Consider the following 19,131-nt stretch of genomic DNA (forward strand, 5'->3'; position numbering starts at 1 on the left):
ATTGCTTCTAGAGACTTCTTATCAGAGCAAATTCTCTTATTTTCACATTAAAGATTGTTACTGTCAGAGAAAAAATAGCTAGTAAAAAAAGCAAAAAAAAAAAATTAGAGGTATAATATGATAAAATTTTCAAATAATCAACACATATCTTTGTAATATGAATGTAGTTAAGGCTTTCACAACATTGTTGCTGACTGCCAGGCAGCATCACAGCATGATAACCTAAAACTTTACTCATCCACTGTATCCAAAAGTCCAAATTCCATTTTGTGAAGCAAGTAAGTTGAGTAAAGGATGGGGTCACTATACTGCAAACAATTGATTGTGTGAAAGACATATGAACATTAAGAAAAATTTGTGACCAAGAGAGAAGATGCATTTATGGGAAAACATTTTCTTCTAAAATACATAAAAGAAGAAAAAATTATTATTTCTCTAAACACCAACTGTGTGTTGCAGAGGAAGCAACTCCAATCCACACATATAAAGAAACACAGGTGGTATTGGTTTTATAACTCAGTTATAACTCAGTTCATTCATAAGTAGTTAATTTAGCTTAATTTGGGGGGCACATTAATCCTATTAAAAATTCAAACTTTCAAACTTGAACAGATAGCCTACATCATTTTTATAGTCTACTATACATTGCTAGAGCTCACAGGTTACTATCATAGTGAACAATGCCTAAATTACTTTTCACAAGTATTTCATCTATTTTGAACCAACACTTAGTATTTATTTAAGGAATATACAGTAACTTCACATAGAATTTTTTTTTTTTTTTTTGCCGACAAGGCAAAGATGAATGTCTATTTCTTCAGAGAGGTTTCTCAAATATATGCTTTATAGGTTAACTAATATGCATGTTTTAAAGTCCTTTGATACAGATTTCTAAATTATGTTCTAGAAAGGTTTACCCATTCTCCACCAACACTAGCATTTAATAATTTAAAAAATATTCTGACAAGGAAAAGAAGACAATTAATTTTAGTGTAATTTGCATGTATTTTATTTATGTGTAAATTGGGCATTTCTTCATATATTGGCACTTTATATTTCTTCTTTCTTAGGTTGCCTGTTCATATTCTTTGTCTTTTTTAATTTAAAGTTTATGACATTTTATTTTTTATTGATTTATTTGTAGACCCACTTTCCCTATTTAATAAAATAACCATTTTTCCATCATAGCAATCTCTATATTATATTTTTCTTTACAACTTTAAGGTTTTATTACACACAAAAAATAAACTTTTGTGTTTCCCTGTTGATCAATATTGACTGTTTCAAACACAGACACATTAAAAAATTTAATGAAAGCAATGGGGGCTTTTCTCAGGGTAAAGAGTTCAATTGAATCTTTTCTCATGAGAAAAAGTACTGAGAAAACTTTGTTTAAGCATGTAAAAAGAATCATGAAGTACCTGAGCCCATTAGTGGACTGTGTATTTGGAAGAACCCTCTTCCTTGTTGCACTTTTTGTGCCATGTCTGCAATGCCCTTCTCCCAGTCATCTTGCCTAGACATACACCTTTACATCATTGGTTCTTTAATGTTCTCATTTATTTCCATATGTCAGTTTATTCAGAATGTTGTTTCTATTGTTATCTGATATGAATCATTTACCTCTTTTTTTTTCTAAAATAATTAATCAGTTATCCCAGCTCCATCTAATTAAGATTCCTTTTTCTCCCTGAAAAGAAATACTTGAAAGATGTATGTGAGAATCATAAATTTATGACTTTTCATACAAGTTTTTAACTTTCCCATTTTAGAGGGGAAATTTTTTATACATTTTACTCAGTCCTTGACATATCAAACTTGTAGGAACATAAATAAGATGTTCAAGAAATGGGATAATGTAATTGATAGGATTTATTTTAGAGCTATGTATTGAACTATCAAACAGAATATTCGATTCTTATTGTGCTTGTAGAACATTTACAAAATTTAGTCATATTCTAAATGAAAATTAAATACAAAAAATTCAAAACCAGTAAAAATATAGATCTGATTATTTGATTATAATGAAATAAAAGCCACAAATTAATTTTAGTAAGAAAATACCTTGAAAATTAAGTAAACACAAAGTATTCATTTTAATAACTCTTAAATCAATAAGAAAACCAAAGCGTCATTTAGAAAATGTTTACAATATAATGAAAAGCGTAGAAACCATGAATTGTAGTTAAGGCTATAATCAAAGCCAAATTTATTTTGGAAAATCTTTATAATACTAAATAATGCAATTTAAAAATAATGTTGCAGTAGAATAAACACATGGAATGGTCATACTAAAGCCAGTTACAAACATTATTTAAATAGTTTGAAAAACACATGAAAGGATGCTCAACATCATTAATCATTAGAGAAATGCAAATCAAAACTACAATGATGTATCACCTCACACTGGTCACAATGGCCATCATCAAAAAATCTAGAAACAATCAATGCTGGAGAGGGTGTGGAGAAAAGGGAACCCTCTTGCACTGTTGGTGGGAATGTTAATTGATACAGCCATTATGGAGAATGGTAGGGCGATTCCTTAAAAAACTAAAAATAGAACTACCATATGACCCAGTAATCCCACTACTGGGCATATACCCTGAGAAAACCACAATTCAAAAAGATTCATGTACCACAATGTTCATTGCAGCACTATTTACAACAGCCAGGACATGGAAGCAACCTAAATGCTCATCAACAGATGAATGGATAAAGAAGATGTGGCACATATATACAATGGAATATCACTAAGCCATAAAAAGTAACAAAATTGAGTTATTTGTAGTGAGGTGGATGGACCTAGAGACTGTCATACAGAGTGAAGTAAGTCAGAAAGAGAAAAACAAATACCGTATGCTAACACATATATATGGAATCTAACAACAACAAAAATGGTTCTGAAGAACCTAGGGGCAGGACAGATATAAAGACACAGACATAGAGAATGGACTTGAGGACATGGGGAGGGGCAAGGGTAAGTTGGGATGAAGTGAGAGAGTAGCATTGACATATATACACAATCAAATGTAAAATAGATAGTTAATGGGAAGGAGCTGCATTGCACAGGGAGATCAGCTCTGTGCTTTGTGACCACCTAGAGAAGTGGAATAGGGAAGGTAGGAGGGAGACACAAAAGGGAGGGGATATGAGGATATATGTATACATATAGCTGATTCACTTTGCTATACAGCAGAAACCAACACAACATTGTAAAACAATTATACTCCAATAAAGATGTTAAAAAAATTAATAGTCTAAGTAAACAATTTACTGCAGTATGTTTTACCAGAAATATAAGTGAATAATTGTTTTCTCTAAGGGGTATGATTGCAGATTATTTTCTTTCCAAAATAATCCAAATTCCGTACAATTCCAGAAGACTACTGAGGATTCAGGGAAACTGTTTTAGGAAATTGCTAGGCACCAAAGAAATAAACGTATTTAGTGAGGTACATCTGAAATATTCTTGGTGACATAATGGATGGCACTTCTGTGGCAAAAACAATTTCCAAAAAATAAAACAAAACAAAAAACTTTCATTTTGACTAAAGGAAGCCCTGAATGGGGATTTGGCAAGGTAATGGCCCTATTTTGTAGAGTTAAAACTTTATTTCAAACTCATGCATAACTACAAATGGAAATATTATGTTCCCATTATCTTGTTTTTTTTTTTAAATGATTTATTTTGAGATGGATATCAGTTCCATATAGTATTCAAAATGCATTAATGTTTTTGTACTTATTCAACAACAACATGAGGCAAGTACTGTTACTTTAATCCTAAGAATAAGGGAATCAAGCTCATGGATTCTCATTATCTTCTTCAAGCAAACATAGATTCTAATCTTCAAGATGAATTGCATTAACATCTATTTTGGACAGTCTTGTAAACCACTGGTCTCCCTGCTAGTATTGATACTTGCTTCTCCCTAAAAATTTATCTTCGCCTCTATTTTCTTTGCAATCTCACATATTAATAAAATTGATCAGGACTTGTGTGGAGGTAATGGAAACACACAACTTCAAACTTTACTCATGGGAAAATAATCTTTTTTTCATGATTAGTTCAAAGTGCAATTTAAGATAAAAATGTTATTTTTAAGTGCAACTTTATCTTTACATCTATGTAAATATTACTTATCATTCAATACAGCTCAGCTTTCAAAATTTTCAAGATGAAGTGCTATAACCATTATCCATGCCTTGCTCTTCAATCTCTTTTTTAAGTTATTAGGTTTCTCATAGATTATTTAAAAAATGTTATGCATCTAAACATATAGTGTCCAATATCAGCAGTTAGTATTTTAAATATTTTATTTTATATTTTTCTGGATTCATTAAGGAGATAAATTTTGCTTCTGTGAAAAGTTCACACTTTCCACAAAGCCCATTGATTGAGAGGTATTTGTCTCTACACATACACTGGCATATATACACTAATTGTTTTCCTGGCAAACAATCTGAGTTTCTAAGATATTCAATTAGAGAAAATGCACTTCTATTTGCTCATGTCATTTCAGAAGCACTTACTTCTAAAGACCTGTAAGTAGTCTCTGATGTGAAGACACTGTCTGCTATAATTGCCACATATGAGTTTACAATTTTTATCTTTTCTAAAAAGAAAGAAAGGGCTAGTGTTGATCGCTCCTCTATGGTGAAAGATTTTTATGTAGTTCAGTATTTATTTTTCTATAAGGAGTTTTCTGTCTCGTAAGCAATTTCATTTCCTTGTTGACCTTTTCATTAATGTCAGTATCTGATTTTTTAAAATATGAAAATGAATGTGAGAATCTTTTAATGGGCTCTCTAACACCCATCATAAAAGTGTATAGGAAATGAGATAATCCAGAAATCAATATTTTTCTGTTAACAAAATATATCTGACAAAAAAAAAAAGATCAAATAGGCAGTGCACTTTGTGAAAGCTATGGAGGTTTCAAAAAGCAAGTCCTCAGAGTTTACTGGAGAGTGTCCCCTTAGCAGGATACTAATCTCTGCAGACTTATAAACAAAGATAAGTAACAGGAGGTGACTTTGATTGTGAAAGTGATATGACCTGCAGGGAGTACACAGTACAGTTCTGCCCTGTAAGTCATCCAGAGCCACAGTGGGTCTCAGGGTTACAGGAGGTATCCAGTCATCACTTCATGCCATTTCCTGACGCTTCTCTCTCAAACCCATAGATCCTCAGACACTTCAGAGTGATTGTAAACTTCATCTTTTCACAGAGGCTGTAAGCTACCTGTTATTCAAATAATACAGAAATAGAAAAAGGCTAAATGTCTAGGAAACAAAACAAACATATTTCAAATAATACTTTACTATGATACAAGGTTTTCCCATCTAGGATCTCATTTTACCCTTATCCCCAACTTAATGTTTCCTATAATGGTGATGCCACCACCATCCAGATAAGGAGAGTGAACTTCCCAGAACTAGATCCCGTGCAGACAATGTTGGAATTTGGTATAAAGGAGAGATGGCGTCTGCCTCAGCCCATGCTCTTCCATTTAAACAGCATTGCCTCTGATTATAAACCTCAGCAAATCCTGCCTAATTAATGAAGTTGATGTTAGTGGATTTCTACTATAAAGGGGAAATTATCAAGTGAAAAAAGTTACAGAAGAGAAGAGAGACAGAGTCTTTGCAAAAGATCTCCAGCACTATTGCCTGGCAGCAGATTATTTTCAGGTAATTCAGAAGGTGTTCACTCTTCCTTAGAGATACTTTGTGCTAATTCTTGTCCTATTTTTCCAACAGATAATGCATTCTTTATATTTTATTATGCTAGCAACTGCGGATGAGAAGAAAAGAGAGCACAGCCCATGGTAAAATGAACAGTCACCTTGCCGAGGGTTAATGTATGGCTGCTCACTGGACACTTGTTCAGTTCACCATCATGAAGGCAAACAGGCCCAAGCAAAGCAACTAATGCATCATTTCAATTCCTAGATAGATCTTTTTCTGCCTACTCCATACTGCAACTATTAATAAAGCAGGCAAATTAAGCGCTGCCAGCCGCAGGGGGTAAAAAGAAAGTGCAAGCGTAAAAGCTCACAATTTACAAAAAGAATAACCCATATGAGTCATTCAGCATCACTCTCCAACACTCTGAAATTCAAAACTTTCTGTTTTAGAATGTGTGTGTGGGAGCAGGGAGTCAGAGCCAGAGACAGAGAGACAGAGAGAAAGACAGAGACAGAGGAAAAGAGACAGAGAGAGAGAGCCAGAGAAGATAGACAGACAGACAGCAAGAGTTCTTTGGGCAGGTTTTTCTCTCATTTTTTTTCTTCGCAGATCAAGTCTACATCCAAGTGCAATGCAGGGCCACTGAATCATCAAACACATCCTAAACTGCCACATCTGACAGGGCCTTGAATTAATAGCAGATATTTCAGAGATGACCTATATGGAAATACAGCATTAGTCATCCTCTCTCTGCTCTCTGCCTAGAGAATTTCAACTCTTCCACTAAGAGTATTAATTCACTGCCTACTTACTGGCACCTTTCAGGAAAAAACAATATGAATATTAATTCACATTACTGAGCATATTCTCTGTGAGAAGTCCTGTTCTAAACTGATATGTATGTGAGCTCACTTAATTTTCTTTACAACTCTGTGATACATAGGTCTAGTACTATCTTCATTTTGCAGAAGAGAAAATTGAGGTTCAGAGAAGTAAACTAACCTGCCTAGGATAAGGCAAGGCTGAGATTTAAATGCAGCAACCTGGTTCCTGTACCTGCCTTCTTAACAGTGACCAATATCTGGCTTTAGCAAGGCAATCCATTAGTTCCCCTGCCCTTTACACATTACAGAACTAAGCAGATGAGAGTAGGTGGACCCTGTCTTTGCCTACATAGCCAAATATAGAAGTTTGATAAAATTAAAATAGTGCAACATGGACTATTCTCCAGGATAGATCACATCTTGGGTCACAAATCAAGCCCAGTAAATTTAAGAAAATTGAAATCATATCAAGCATCTTTTCCAAGCACTATGCTATGAGATTAGAAATAAATTACAGGGAAGAAAAATGTAAAAAACACAAACACATGGAGGCTAAACAATACTAATGCTTGGTTACTAAATAAATCATGAAGAAATCAAAGAGGAAATCAAAAATGACAAATGACAATGAAAACAAGATGATTCAAAACCTATGGGTTTGGGTTGCAGAAAAAGCAGTTCTAAGAAGGAACTTAATAGCAATACAATCCTACCTCAAGAAACAAGAAAAATCTCAAATAAACAAACTCACCTTACACCTAAAGGAACTAGAGAAAGAAGAACAAACAAAACCAAAGTTAGTAGAAAAAAAGAAATCATAAAGATCAGATCAGAAATAAATGAAAGAGAAACAAAGAAAACAAAAACAAAGATCAATAAAACTAAAACGTAGTTCTTTGAGAAGATAAACAAAAATGATAAACCTTTAGCCAGACTCATCAAGAAAAAGGAGAGGACTCAAATCAATAAAATTAGAAATGAAAAAAGAGAAGTTACAACAGACACCGCAAAAATACAAAGCATCCTAAGAGACTACTACAAGCAACTCTATGCCAATAAAATGGACAACCTGGAAGAAATGGACAAATTCTTAGAAAGGTATAATCTTCCAAGACTGAACCAGGAAGAAACAGAAAATATGAACAGACCAATCACAAGTAATGAAATTGAAATTGTGATTAAAAATCTTCCAACAAACAAAACTCCAGGACCAAATGGCTTCACAGGTGAATTCTATCAAACATTTAGAGAAGAGCTAACACCAATCCTTCTCAAACTCCTCAAAAAAATTGCAGAGGAAGGGACTTTCCAAAACTCATTCTATGAGGCTACCATCACCTTGATACCAAAACCAGACAAAGATACTCCAGAAAAGAAAATTACAGACCAATATTACTGATGAATATATATGCAAAAAATCCTCAACAAAATATTAGCAAATAGAATCCAAAAAGACATTAAAAGGATCATAAACCATGATCAAGTGGGATTTATCCCAGGGATGCAATGATTCTTCAATATACACAAATCAATCAATGTGATACACCATATTAACAAATTGAAAAATAAAAACCATATGATCATCTTAATAGATGCAGAAAAAGCTTCTGACAAAATTCAACACTGATTTATGATAAAAACTCCCCAGAAAGTGGGCACAGGGGGAACATACTTCAAAATAATAAAGGCCATATATGACAAACCCACAGCCAACATCATTCTCAATGGTGAAAACCTGAAAGCATTTCCTCTAAGATCAGGAGCATGACAAGGATGTCCACTCTCATCACTATTACTCAACAGAGTTTTGCAAGTCCTAGCCATGGCAATCATAGAAGAAAAAGAAATAAAAGGAATACAAATTGGAAAAGAAGAAGTAAAACTGTCACTGTTGGCAGATGACATGATACTATACACAGATAATCCTAAAGATGCAACTAGAAAAATACTAGAGCTAATCAATGAATTTGGTATAATTGCAGGATACAAAATTAATGCACAGAAATCTCTTGCATTCCTCTACATTAACAACAAAAGATCAGAAAGCGAAATTAAGGAAACAATCCCATTCACCTTTGCAACAGAAAGAATAAAATGCCTATGAATAAACCTACCTAAGGAGGTTAAAACCTGTACTCAGAAAATTATGATACTGATGAAAGAAATCAAAGATGACACAAACAGGTGGAGAGATATACCATGTTCTTGGATTGGAAGAATCAATATTGTGAAAATGACTATACTACTGAAAGCAATCTACAGATTCGATGCAATCCCTATCAAATTACCAATGACATTTTTTACAGAACTAGAACAAAAAATCTTAAAATTTGTATGGAGACACAAAACACCCTTAATAGCCAAAGCAATCTTGAGGGAAAAAACAGAGCTGGAGGAATCAGACTCCCTGACTTCAGATTATACTACAAAGTCACAGTAATCAAGACAATATGGTACCAGTACAAAAATAGAAATACAGATCAATGGAACAGGATAGAAAGCCCAGAGATAAACCCAGGCACCTATGGTCAACTCATCTATGACAAAGGAGGCAAGGATATACAGTGGAGAAAAGACTGTCTCTTCAATAAGTGGTGCTGGGAAAACTGGACAGCTACATTTAAAAGAATGAAATTAGAACATTCCCTAACACCATACACAAAAATAAACTCAAAATGGATTAAAGACCTAAATGTATGACCGGACACTATGAAACTCTTAGAAGAAAACATAGGAAGAACACTCTTTGACATAAATCACTGAAGATCTTTTTTGACCCACATCCTAGAGTAATGGAAATAAAAACAAAAATAAACAAATGGGACCTAATGAAACTTAAAAGTTTTTGCACAGCAAAGGAAACTATAAACAATTTGAAAAGACAACCCTCAGAATTGGAGAAAATATTTGCAAACAAATCAATGGACAATGGATTAATCTCCAAAATATATAAACAGCTCATGCAGCTCAATATTAAAGAAACAAACAACTCAATCCAAAAATGAGCCAAAGACCTAAACAGACATTTCTCCAAAGAAGACATACGGATGGCCAAGAGGCACATGAAAAGCTGCTCAACATCACTAATTATTAGAGAAATGCAAATCAAAACTACAATGAGGTATCACCTCACACCAGTTAGAATGGGCATCATCAGAAAATCTACAAACAACAAATGCTTGAGAGGGTGTGGAGAAAAGGGAATCCTCTTGCACTGTTGGGGGAATGTAAATTGATACAGCCACTATGGAGAACAGTATGGAACTTCCTTACAAAACCAAAATAAAACTACCAAATGACCTAGCAATCCCACTACTAGACATATACCCATAGAAAATCATAATTCAAAAAGACACATGCACCCCAATGTTCATTGCAGCACTATTTACAATAGCCAGGTCATGGAAGCAACCTAAATGCCCATTGACAGATGTATGGATAAAGAAGATGTGGTACATATATACAATGGAATATTACTCAGCCATAAAAAGGAATGACATTGGGTCATTTGTTGAGACGTGGATGGATCTAGAGAGTGTCATACAGAGTGAAGTAAGTCAGAAAGAGAAAAACAAATATTGTATATTAATGCATATATGTGGTATCTGGAAAAATGGCACAGATGAACCAGTTTGCAAGGCAGAAATAGAGACACAGATGTAGAGAACAAACGTATGGCAACAAGAGGGGTAAGTGAGGCAGCAGTGGTGGTGGTAGGATGAATTGGGAGATAGGGATTGACATATACACTAATATGTATAAAGTAGATAACTAATAAGAACCTGCTATATAAAAAATAAAATAAAATTCAAATTTAAAAAAATAAAATAATGGAAGTGCTGTGGTTCTCTAGCTAGTGGAGCCTCTTCATCCTCCAGGTTTGAGATGAAGGGAGAAACAAAAGTCAAGGGCAGAGATCCCACCACCCACCTGCTTGTGCACTAGGAGCCACCCTTAATTTCTCCTTCCACATTCTTTGCTTCTTAATTGAAGACTGTGAGATGTTTTGTTTGCTGGTTTTGTTTTGTTTCTTTTTTGGAAGTATGTGGTATTTGTCTCAGGCATCCCTTGTCAGTTCTTTTCATGGATACATAAACTTGAAAGCCCCTTTCCAAAAACGTATGATTATCCAAGGATGAGGGCAACTGCTCCAGGTTAACCTATTTCACATAACAAGACTACAGTATAACATAACAAGCGGGTGGAGGTTGATTTTTCTTTTCTTGTAGTTATTTTGGGACCTAAGCATGAAACACAGTGTTTCTCTCAAAATTCCTGGGTTGAAAGTTTTATTGCCAATTTTAGGACATAAAACTAGTGTATAACTCTAATTTCTAAACAGCTGTATGAAGATAATGAAAAAAATGCTCTAAAATTTCAAATGAAATGTTACATGTTTCAAGTCAATGGGTAGCTAAACTTTTCCTGAGTTTGAATTAATGACTTCAATAAAAAGAAGGTGATGATGGATGGGGGAAGCATGTAATGAATAACCATCATTGATTCTCACTAATTTGAAATTGCTTGTGCTTTTTTCCCATTGATTTGCCCAGTCTTTATTCCAACTGTGAGGGAATAGGATGAGCTTTAATTTATTGTTTGATTTCCTACAAGGCACTGTTTTTTTTTGTTTTTTTGTTTTTGCGGTACGTGGGCCTCTCACTGTTGTGGCCTCTCCCATTGCGGAGCACAGGCTCCGGACGCACAGGCTCAGCAGCCATGGCTCACCAGCCCAGCCGCTCCGTGGTATGTGGGATCTTCCCGGACCGGGGCACAAACCCATGTCCCCTGCATCAGCAGGCGGACTCTCAAGCACTGCACCACCAGGGAAGCCCAAGGCACTGGATTTTAAATCAAATACCCTACATGAGGTTTTTGATACTTCATGAAGTAAATGAAAAGGCAAAGAAAGAAAAAATGATACATAAATTACTATAAAACAATGTATTTTTGAATACAGAAATTTCATAGACATGTTTTAAAAAGATTAATTAGGACATATAATTAACTTTCAATTCTATTTGAAAATATTAGAAAATAAAACTTGACACAGATTCCAGAGAGGTCTCAATCCACAGAAGAAGAAAATAATTACATGACAAACTTAAAAATTTAAAATCTTTACATAATATGTTGACTGATACATTTTTAGATATAAGATGTCATAGGAAAATATTTTTCATCCTTCTGTAATTTAATGCAAATAACTCTAGCATGTATCACTTTCAAAATCAGGTTTTAAAAATTTATAATCTCATTTATTTATTGAGAATATATTTCATTTAGTAGAATGAATTAGTATTAACTGACGAATAATGAAACCCATTTGTCCCCGCCCTCAAAATATTTTTTATGTAATATAAAATTTCAAATTATTGGGTTAAATGCCATGAGATTCTAAGTTACAGTGCACATCTGCATATCTATCTATCTATCTATGAATATATCATCTAAACATTTATGTATGATAAGTGAGTTCTTTATCTTGGGTGAAAATCTGGAAGACTGCACAGGGTATTTTTTAATTCATATGAGTGATAGGTGAGTAAATAAGAGAGGATGTCAAAGTCCTAGCTAGAAGACTTGAGTGAAGTTTCCTCTTTGGTGAGAAGCTCTAGGCAGCTAGAGAACAAAAATGACCTTGAATGTGAATTGAAATCTAAATGAGTGAACTGAAAAAACCTTGGGGTAGCTTTCGGTTATAGCTCTTCTCATGAAAGTTAATGGTGTGAAAAAAAAAAAAGTTTATCTACCTAATAAATTTTGTAACATTATTTTTGGTTAATGAAGCAAGCTGAGCATTTAAGTACAGATGGGATGGATGGTAAGTATCTTTAAAAATAGCTTGAATTTACTGATTGTCTATTATAAGTCAGAGATTCTATCTATTTTATATAGACTTCTTTTTAATACTTCAAAATAGTTTTTGTTTGTTTGTTTGTTTTTACCTCATTGCTAACTCAGTCTTAGAAGTTTGTCTAATACAGATAGTATATGTTGTTGTGTTACCGTTAGACCATAGCATAGTGAAATATAGTTGGGCTGCATTTATTTGACTGGTCTGAGTGTAATTGAAGAGTGTCTAGGCATACATAGGTTAAGAAGCAAGTGGTGTCATTAACAGGCAGGCAGTAGGTAGTGTTTGAGATACCAAGTCAGGGTTTTTGGCTACTGGGTAACCAAGCACTTCAGTTAGCAACAGAAGATTTCTTGCACAGTTAGATTGAGTTGTTTTTACAGCCCAGTGCCAATTTTTCTGATATTTTCAATATTTTTTTTTCTCTAACACACTTAAGCTACCTGCCCCTTTGTATAAATCATGAATCATTCATATATTTTGGCCAGGTTAGTTGTCTGTGTCTGAAGAGATGTCTGTATTTTTGAGCCTGACATGAGACAGCAAAGGGGTACCCATGGATTCAAGATTGATCTAGAATATGAGGGCTTTTTCTGAAATTTATAGTTTGTCTTTCAAGAATCTCTTTCTCAAGGTCAAGAACACTGCACAGAGCCATTAATAATTATAATAAAGTTTTCTTAAATCTATAATTTTTAGAATGTTAACTAGAAACGCATTTCAGACATTCACAACATAACTGATGCTGGAAAGTATAACTCTAATTTTTAAATTATTTTATTTAATTAAATGCAAATGCTAAAAATTTAAAAATCAATTCTCAGGGTTTTTTCTTGTATTGATAAACTCACTTTCCCTTTATTGTTTTAACAGTTAATTAAGAACAATCTTGCAATCACCGGTTTTAATTATTATAATTTAAATTTACCCAAGAATAAATGGAAATTAATGACATGTTTATCAATAGAGAACACTAAGGAATATATACACATAGAATCTTTACAGAAAAAAAGATCAGGAAAACTCAGGCTAAAAACAAAAATTCAATGTATATGTATAGTTGATTCACTTTGTTATAAAGCATAAACAAACACACCATTGCAAAGCAATTATACTCCAATAAAGATGTTAAAAAAAAAATTCTCAATGAATCAGGATCTCAAGTAGAATTATAATAGGTTCCAAAATTGGTTTCTGCTCATTCAGTTATTTGCAGTATTTAATATGTTCTTTAGACCATGTGTACTTTTAAAATTTATTTTGAGAATACTTTATGTTAGACAATTTATGAGACTCCTAGATATTAAAGATAAATACAATACAGGTTTTTACTCCAAGGAGCTCAAATTCAAATGTGGGGAATAGTATGTAAACAAATAGTTTTTTTTTTTCCTTTTTTAAAGTGGGTCATCTAATGTAAATTTGGAAAGACACAGAGAGCATGCAAAACTTGAGAATACATAAGAGAATACACTAAGTCACTTGGAGAGTTGCAGATAAAATTTGAACTGGATCTTAAATGAGGGTGATTTTCCAAGTAGATACAATAGGGCAAATTATAATCTACATATAGAGAAAAACTATGAACAAAGACTCAGTCAGTGAAGAAAAATGTGATGTTCCTTTATAGTTGTGAACCAAAAGGCTCCTGCTGGAAAAAAAAAAAACATGTATAGTGGGGATTAACAGGATTTTAATTGGAATAGAAGGTTTGAAATCAGGTGATAAAGATTATAAAGAGGTTAAGAGTTTGGATGTTATCAGGAAGAGAAAGGAAGTCAAGGAGATTTTCAAATCAGGAATATGACATAAGATTTGTTCTTTGAGAAGACAGCCTTGGAGGCACTCAACAAAAATGAAGATTGTCAGCTTCATCCATATACTTCCTCAAAGGAAGGGCTGCATTTAAAAAATAAATTTGAAAGTTCTATCACGCCATATAGGAACACAATAAATATTCAGAGATTATTACATAGCTACCACTTCTTAAGCCATGAAGACTATTTTAATTGGCTATTGCTTCACACTGATTGGAATATACATTTCCTTCCAACTCAATAGAGCAGTTTCATCAGAAATAAAGAGTAATGGCAGTTATTCTCATAGAAGTTAAAAATATCTGAACTAATGGATTTTGGAAACAAATGAAAAACTGAGTATTGTGTCATTTCTCTTCCTACTCAGACAAAGAGAGAGTGAGAGAGAGAGAAGAGGGAGGGATTATTTTCTGTCTTAGAAAAAATAATAAAATATTTTCCTCAATCACTGTGGAAAAGAGATATTTGTGTGAAAAACTATATTTATTTTGTGACAAACTTAAAAAAAGGATATGGTATAATATTATGAATTATAGATTACAATGATATAGCCACTATAATTACATATAATCGCATACTTCTTATGAAAAAAGTGATATTATTAAGCAAGTTAAAAAACTATTTTTAAAGTTTACATATATGGCATGATTGATCGCTGACCTATGTACACTTTTAAATAAGTTCACTGAGATGAAGAAATAAATAATGCCAGAGAGATGATAATGTCTATTTCCAACTCTTGTGATAAACATCTAAAAATGACAGATCTATATTAGGAATGTTCTGCTCTCATTTGAATGGAAAGAGACTATCAGCGAGAACAGCATGCAGTAAGAGTTAAATAGCTAAATATTTCTTTTCTCACAAATAATTTATAGCACACTGAAGGACTGTGTAAATACCAGTTAAATAATGAAAATTTTAAAATTAAGTAGAAAGAGCAGCACGTTGAAAATTTAATAGATTCTTAAAGTGACATATTTTCAGATCTATCAAGCAAAACAACAAGCTGTTCTTTACTACAAATACAAACAAATATGAATTAATTTCCAATACTTGATCTAATCAATTTCAGGAATTAATAAACTGGTTTACAACCTCTCTTCTTATCCATCACTTATAGTCTTTGCCATGTTTGAACCAGGTACTAGAATGAGTCTTATACAATGCACTTATCTGTTTGGTACAGGCACAAAGGGCTTTAATAATCCATATCTATTTGTGACTTCATGAAATGTTATAAAACATTACCCAAAGTCTACTAGTCTATCTAACAGGTATATGTATTAGTGATACAAACAACAATGACCAAATTGTCTCTATATTTCTTGATTTTTCAGTACTACTATATGATGTTTACTCCTGATTTCTTCAAACTGCCTCTAGTCCAGAAGACTGTAATCTGTCTAAACCTGTGCAACTATTACCCTTTGCAGATAACACATGAGTTATATCCACAGTTGGCTCTTCATGTTTTCATTTACAAAGAACTGCAATTTATCTACAATTTATCAGTCTTTCTTAGAAGTTTGCTTTTACTGTGATTTGGAGAACTAGGGACTGATATTCAAAATATTTAAACAACCATTTGTAATATGAACTCTGATTTATGATTGCACAAAGCAACAAGTCCTATAACCAAGAATGGCTTGTTCACAAAAATACTTTATTTTAAACAATCCTGCTATAGGAAACATTAAAAATTTAGATCAACATGCATCTTTAAGAGTTTTCTTTATTTCAAAATCATGGTCCACAGAGCTTGAGGAATAATTATCATAGGTACCCTTGGAGCTTGCCTAAAAAATTTAGTATTAAAAAATAATAATTACCTCTTACAGCATGCAAGAGTTGTAGCTGAATGGACCAAGATGGCAAAACCTATACTAGATTTCTAACTTCTAATGACTCTCGTGTACTCTTCCCATCCTTGATCTTCCTTAGTATTATCTGTATGATATTCAAAGAAGATTTAAAGTGTGATAAGAGATATAAGTTTGTATAATGGAGGTAACAAGCCCCTTGCTAGAGAACATGCTGTCTATCTTGAATTTAGATGTATTCATATTTTGTGAAATATGATTGAAATTATTCAACTGCTATATAAAGATAAAGACATTATATTATAAAAGATGTTGTATCTTTTATAGTGGATCTATTTAATCAATTTATTTTAAAATTGGGTAAACCAAACCTACCCAATTTAAGACAATTAATAATATTGACTATTATATTTGTAGATACAAAAATCACATGCATGATTTTTTCATAAAGATAAAATGACATATAGGTAGCAAACTCTCATACATAGCAGACTCTCACAACTCATCACTATGGGCCCAGCACACTTCCACTGTGCTACTCTGCTTCCCAACTTATCTTTCCATCATATACAGATAAAAAATAATGACTATTAAAATAGGATTGAAGGGCTTCCCTGGTGGCGCAGTGGTTGAGAGTCCGCCTGCCAATGCAGGGGATGCGGGTTCGTGCCCCAGTTTGGGAAGATCCCACATGCCGCGGAGCGGCTGGGCCCGTGAGCCATGGCCGCTGAGCCTGCGCGTCCGGAGCCTGTGCTCCGCGGCGGGAGAGGCCACAACAGTGAGAGGCCCGCATACCGCAAAAAAAAAAAAAAAAAAAAAAAAAAAAAAAAATAGGATTGAAAACTAAGACAGAAAACTAATCTTTTCACAGATATTTAATGACCCTTTCAAACAATCAGATAAATAGATCCTGACTGAGACACTGCTACATGGAATAAATACACGTAGTATCATGAAATAATGGTTTCTGAAAACAGGCAAAAGTTTAATCCCTTCCTTATTGTCCACTATTGTCTCCAAAGATGCAAGAACTGTGCCAAAAAGAAAACTAGTCAACCAAATTTCATCTATAGTTCTCAAACATATTACTTATCTTCAACACTAAATTTCAGAAGTGTAGCAGTATGTGCACAAAAATAACTTAAGGCTCAGCCTTGCTAGATTATAAGTATGGAGAAAACAGAGAGACACATCCATATACAGAAAGGTCCATAACATATACCACATATAACTGTTTGTCCTTTAAGCAATTATTTGAAGACTGAGTCTATTTTACAAGACATAAAGCATAATAAAGAACTGAAAAATAAAAAAAAATATCTTATAAAGATGCCAGGGAAAACTGACAATACCTTACATACTTTTACTAAAGTATATTTTTTTCATAAATTTGGAATAAAATTAAACCTAAATGTAAAATAAAATAACAATAATATGGGAAAAATACAATATTTCTACAGAGATTCATATTCCTCTAATATAAGGGTATATCTAGTAGTAAGAAGAGCAGAAGTATATTCTGGGAGGTGCAGTCCACAGAAGAACAGTCCTTACAAGAGGATATTTTTGTTATCACAAGAACTTGAATGGCAGTTCACGATATAACTTATCTATTTATTTATTTTTGCGGTCCACGGGTCTCTCACTGTTGTGGCCTCTCCCGTTGCAGAGCACAGGCTCCGGACGCGCAGGCTCAGCGGCCATGGCTCACGAGTCCAGCCGCTCTGCAGCATGTGGGATCTTCCCGGACCGGGGCACAAACCCGTGTCCCTTGCATCGGCGTCACCAGGGAAGCCCAACTTTTTATTTTATTATCCTATCTTGCTGCAAAGTACAAGCATACCTCAGTGATATTGGGGTTCAGTTCCAGACCACTATAATAAAGTGAATATGACAATAAAGTGTGTCAGACAACTTCTTTGGTTTCCCAGTGCATATAAAGGATAGTTTCACACTATACTGTAGCCTATTAAATGTGCAATAATACTATGTCTAAAGAAAAAAAATGCACAACTATAATTTAAAAAAAATAATTTCTTGCTAAAAAATGTTAACCAACATCTGAGCCTTCAGCAAGTCTTAATCATTTTGCTGGTGGAGAATCTTCCCCTGATGTTGACAACTGCTGACTGATCAGAGTGTTGGTTGCTGAAGACTGGGTGGCTGTGGCAATTTTTTAAAATAAGACAATGAAGTTTGTTGCATGATTGATCATCCCTTCCACTAATGATTTCTCTGGAGAATGTAATGCTGTTTGATAGCATTTTTACCCACAGTAGAACATTTTTTTTCAAAATCAAAGTCAATCCTGTCAAACCCTACTACTGCTTAATCAACTATGTTTATGTCATATTCTAAGTCCTTTCTTGTCATTTAACCAATCCTCAAAGCATTTTCTCCAGGAGTAGATTCCATCTCAAGAAACCAATTTATTTGCTCATGTGTAACAAACAACTCCTCATCCATTCATGTTTTATCACAAGAGTGTGTCAATACAGTCACATTTTTATGTTCCTAATTCTAGTTCTCTTGCGATTTCCACCACATCTGCAGTTACTTTCTCTACTGAAGTTCTGAACACCTCAAAGTCATTCATGAGGGTTGGAATCAACTACTTTCAAACTCCTATTAATGTTGATATTTTGACCTCTACCCATGAATCAAAAATGGTCTTCATGACATCTAGAAAGGTGAATCCTTTCCAAAAGCTTTTAAATTGAATTTGCACAGATTCATTAGAGGAATCATTATCTATGGCAGCTAAGAAATGTATTATTGTTTAATAAAAAGACTTGAAAGTCAAAATTACTCCTTGATCCATGGTCTGCAGAAAGGATGTTATGTTAGCAGGCATAAAAACAACATTATTCTCTTTGTACATCTCCATCAGAGGTCTTGGGTGACCAGGTGTGTTGTCAATAAGCAGTCATATTTTGACAGAAATATTTTTTTTCTGAGCAATAGGTCTCAACAGTACACTTAAAATATCCATAAACTATGTTGTAAATAGATGTGCTGTCATCCAGGGTTTGTTGTTCCATTTATAGATCACAGGCTGAGTCAATTTAGCATATTTCTTAAGGGCTCTAGAATTTTTGGAATGGTAAGTGAATATTGGG

General features: G+C 33.6%; 1 protein-coding gene across 3 annotated transcripts in view; it reads right to left on the minus strand.

Moving 5' to 3' along the window:
* Positions 1-19,131, minus strand: part of LRRTM4 (leucine rich repeat transmembrane neuronal 4) — an 882,815-nt gene that overhangs the window by 829,208 nt on the left and 34,476 nt on the right. The gene's annotated exons all lie outside the window — the stretch shown is intronic.

The sequence above is a fragment of the Aethalodelphis obliquidens genome, unplaced genomic scaffold (assembly GCF_003676395.1).
Source record: "Aethalodelphis obliquidens isolate GAN/ISIS:26980383/991018 unplaced genomic scaffold, ASM367639v1 scaffold96, whole genome shotgun sequence".
Taxonomy (NCBI): domain Eukaryota; kingdom Metazoa; phylum Chordata; class Mammalia; order Artiodactyla; family Delphinidae; genus Aethalodelphis; species Aethalodelphis obliquidens.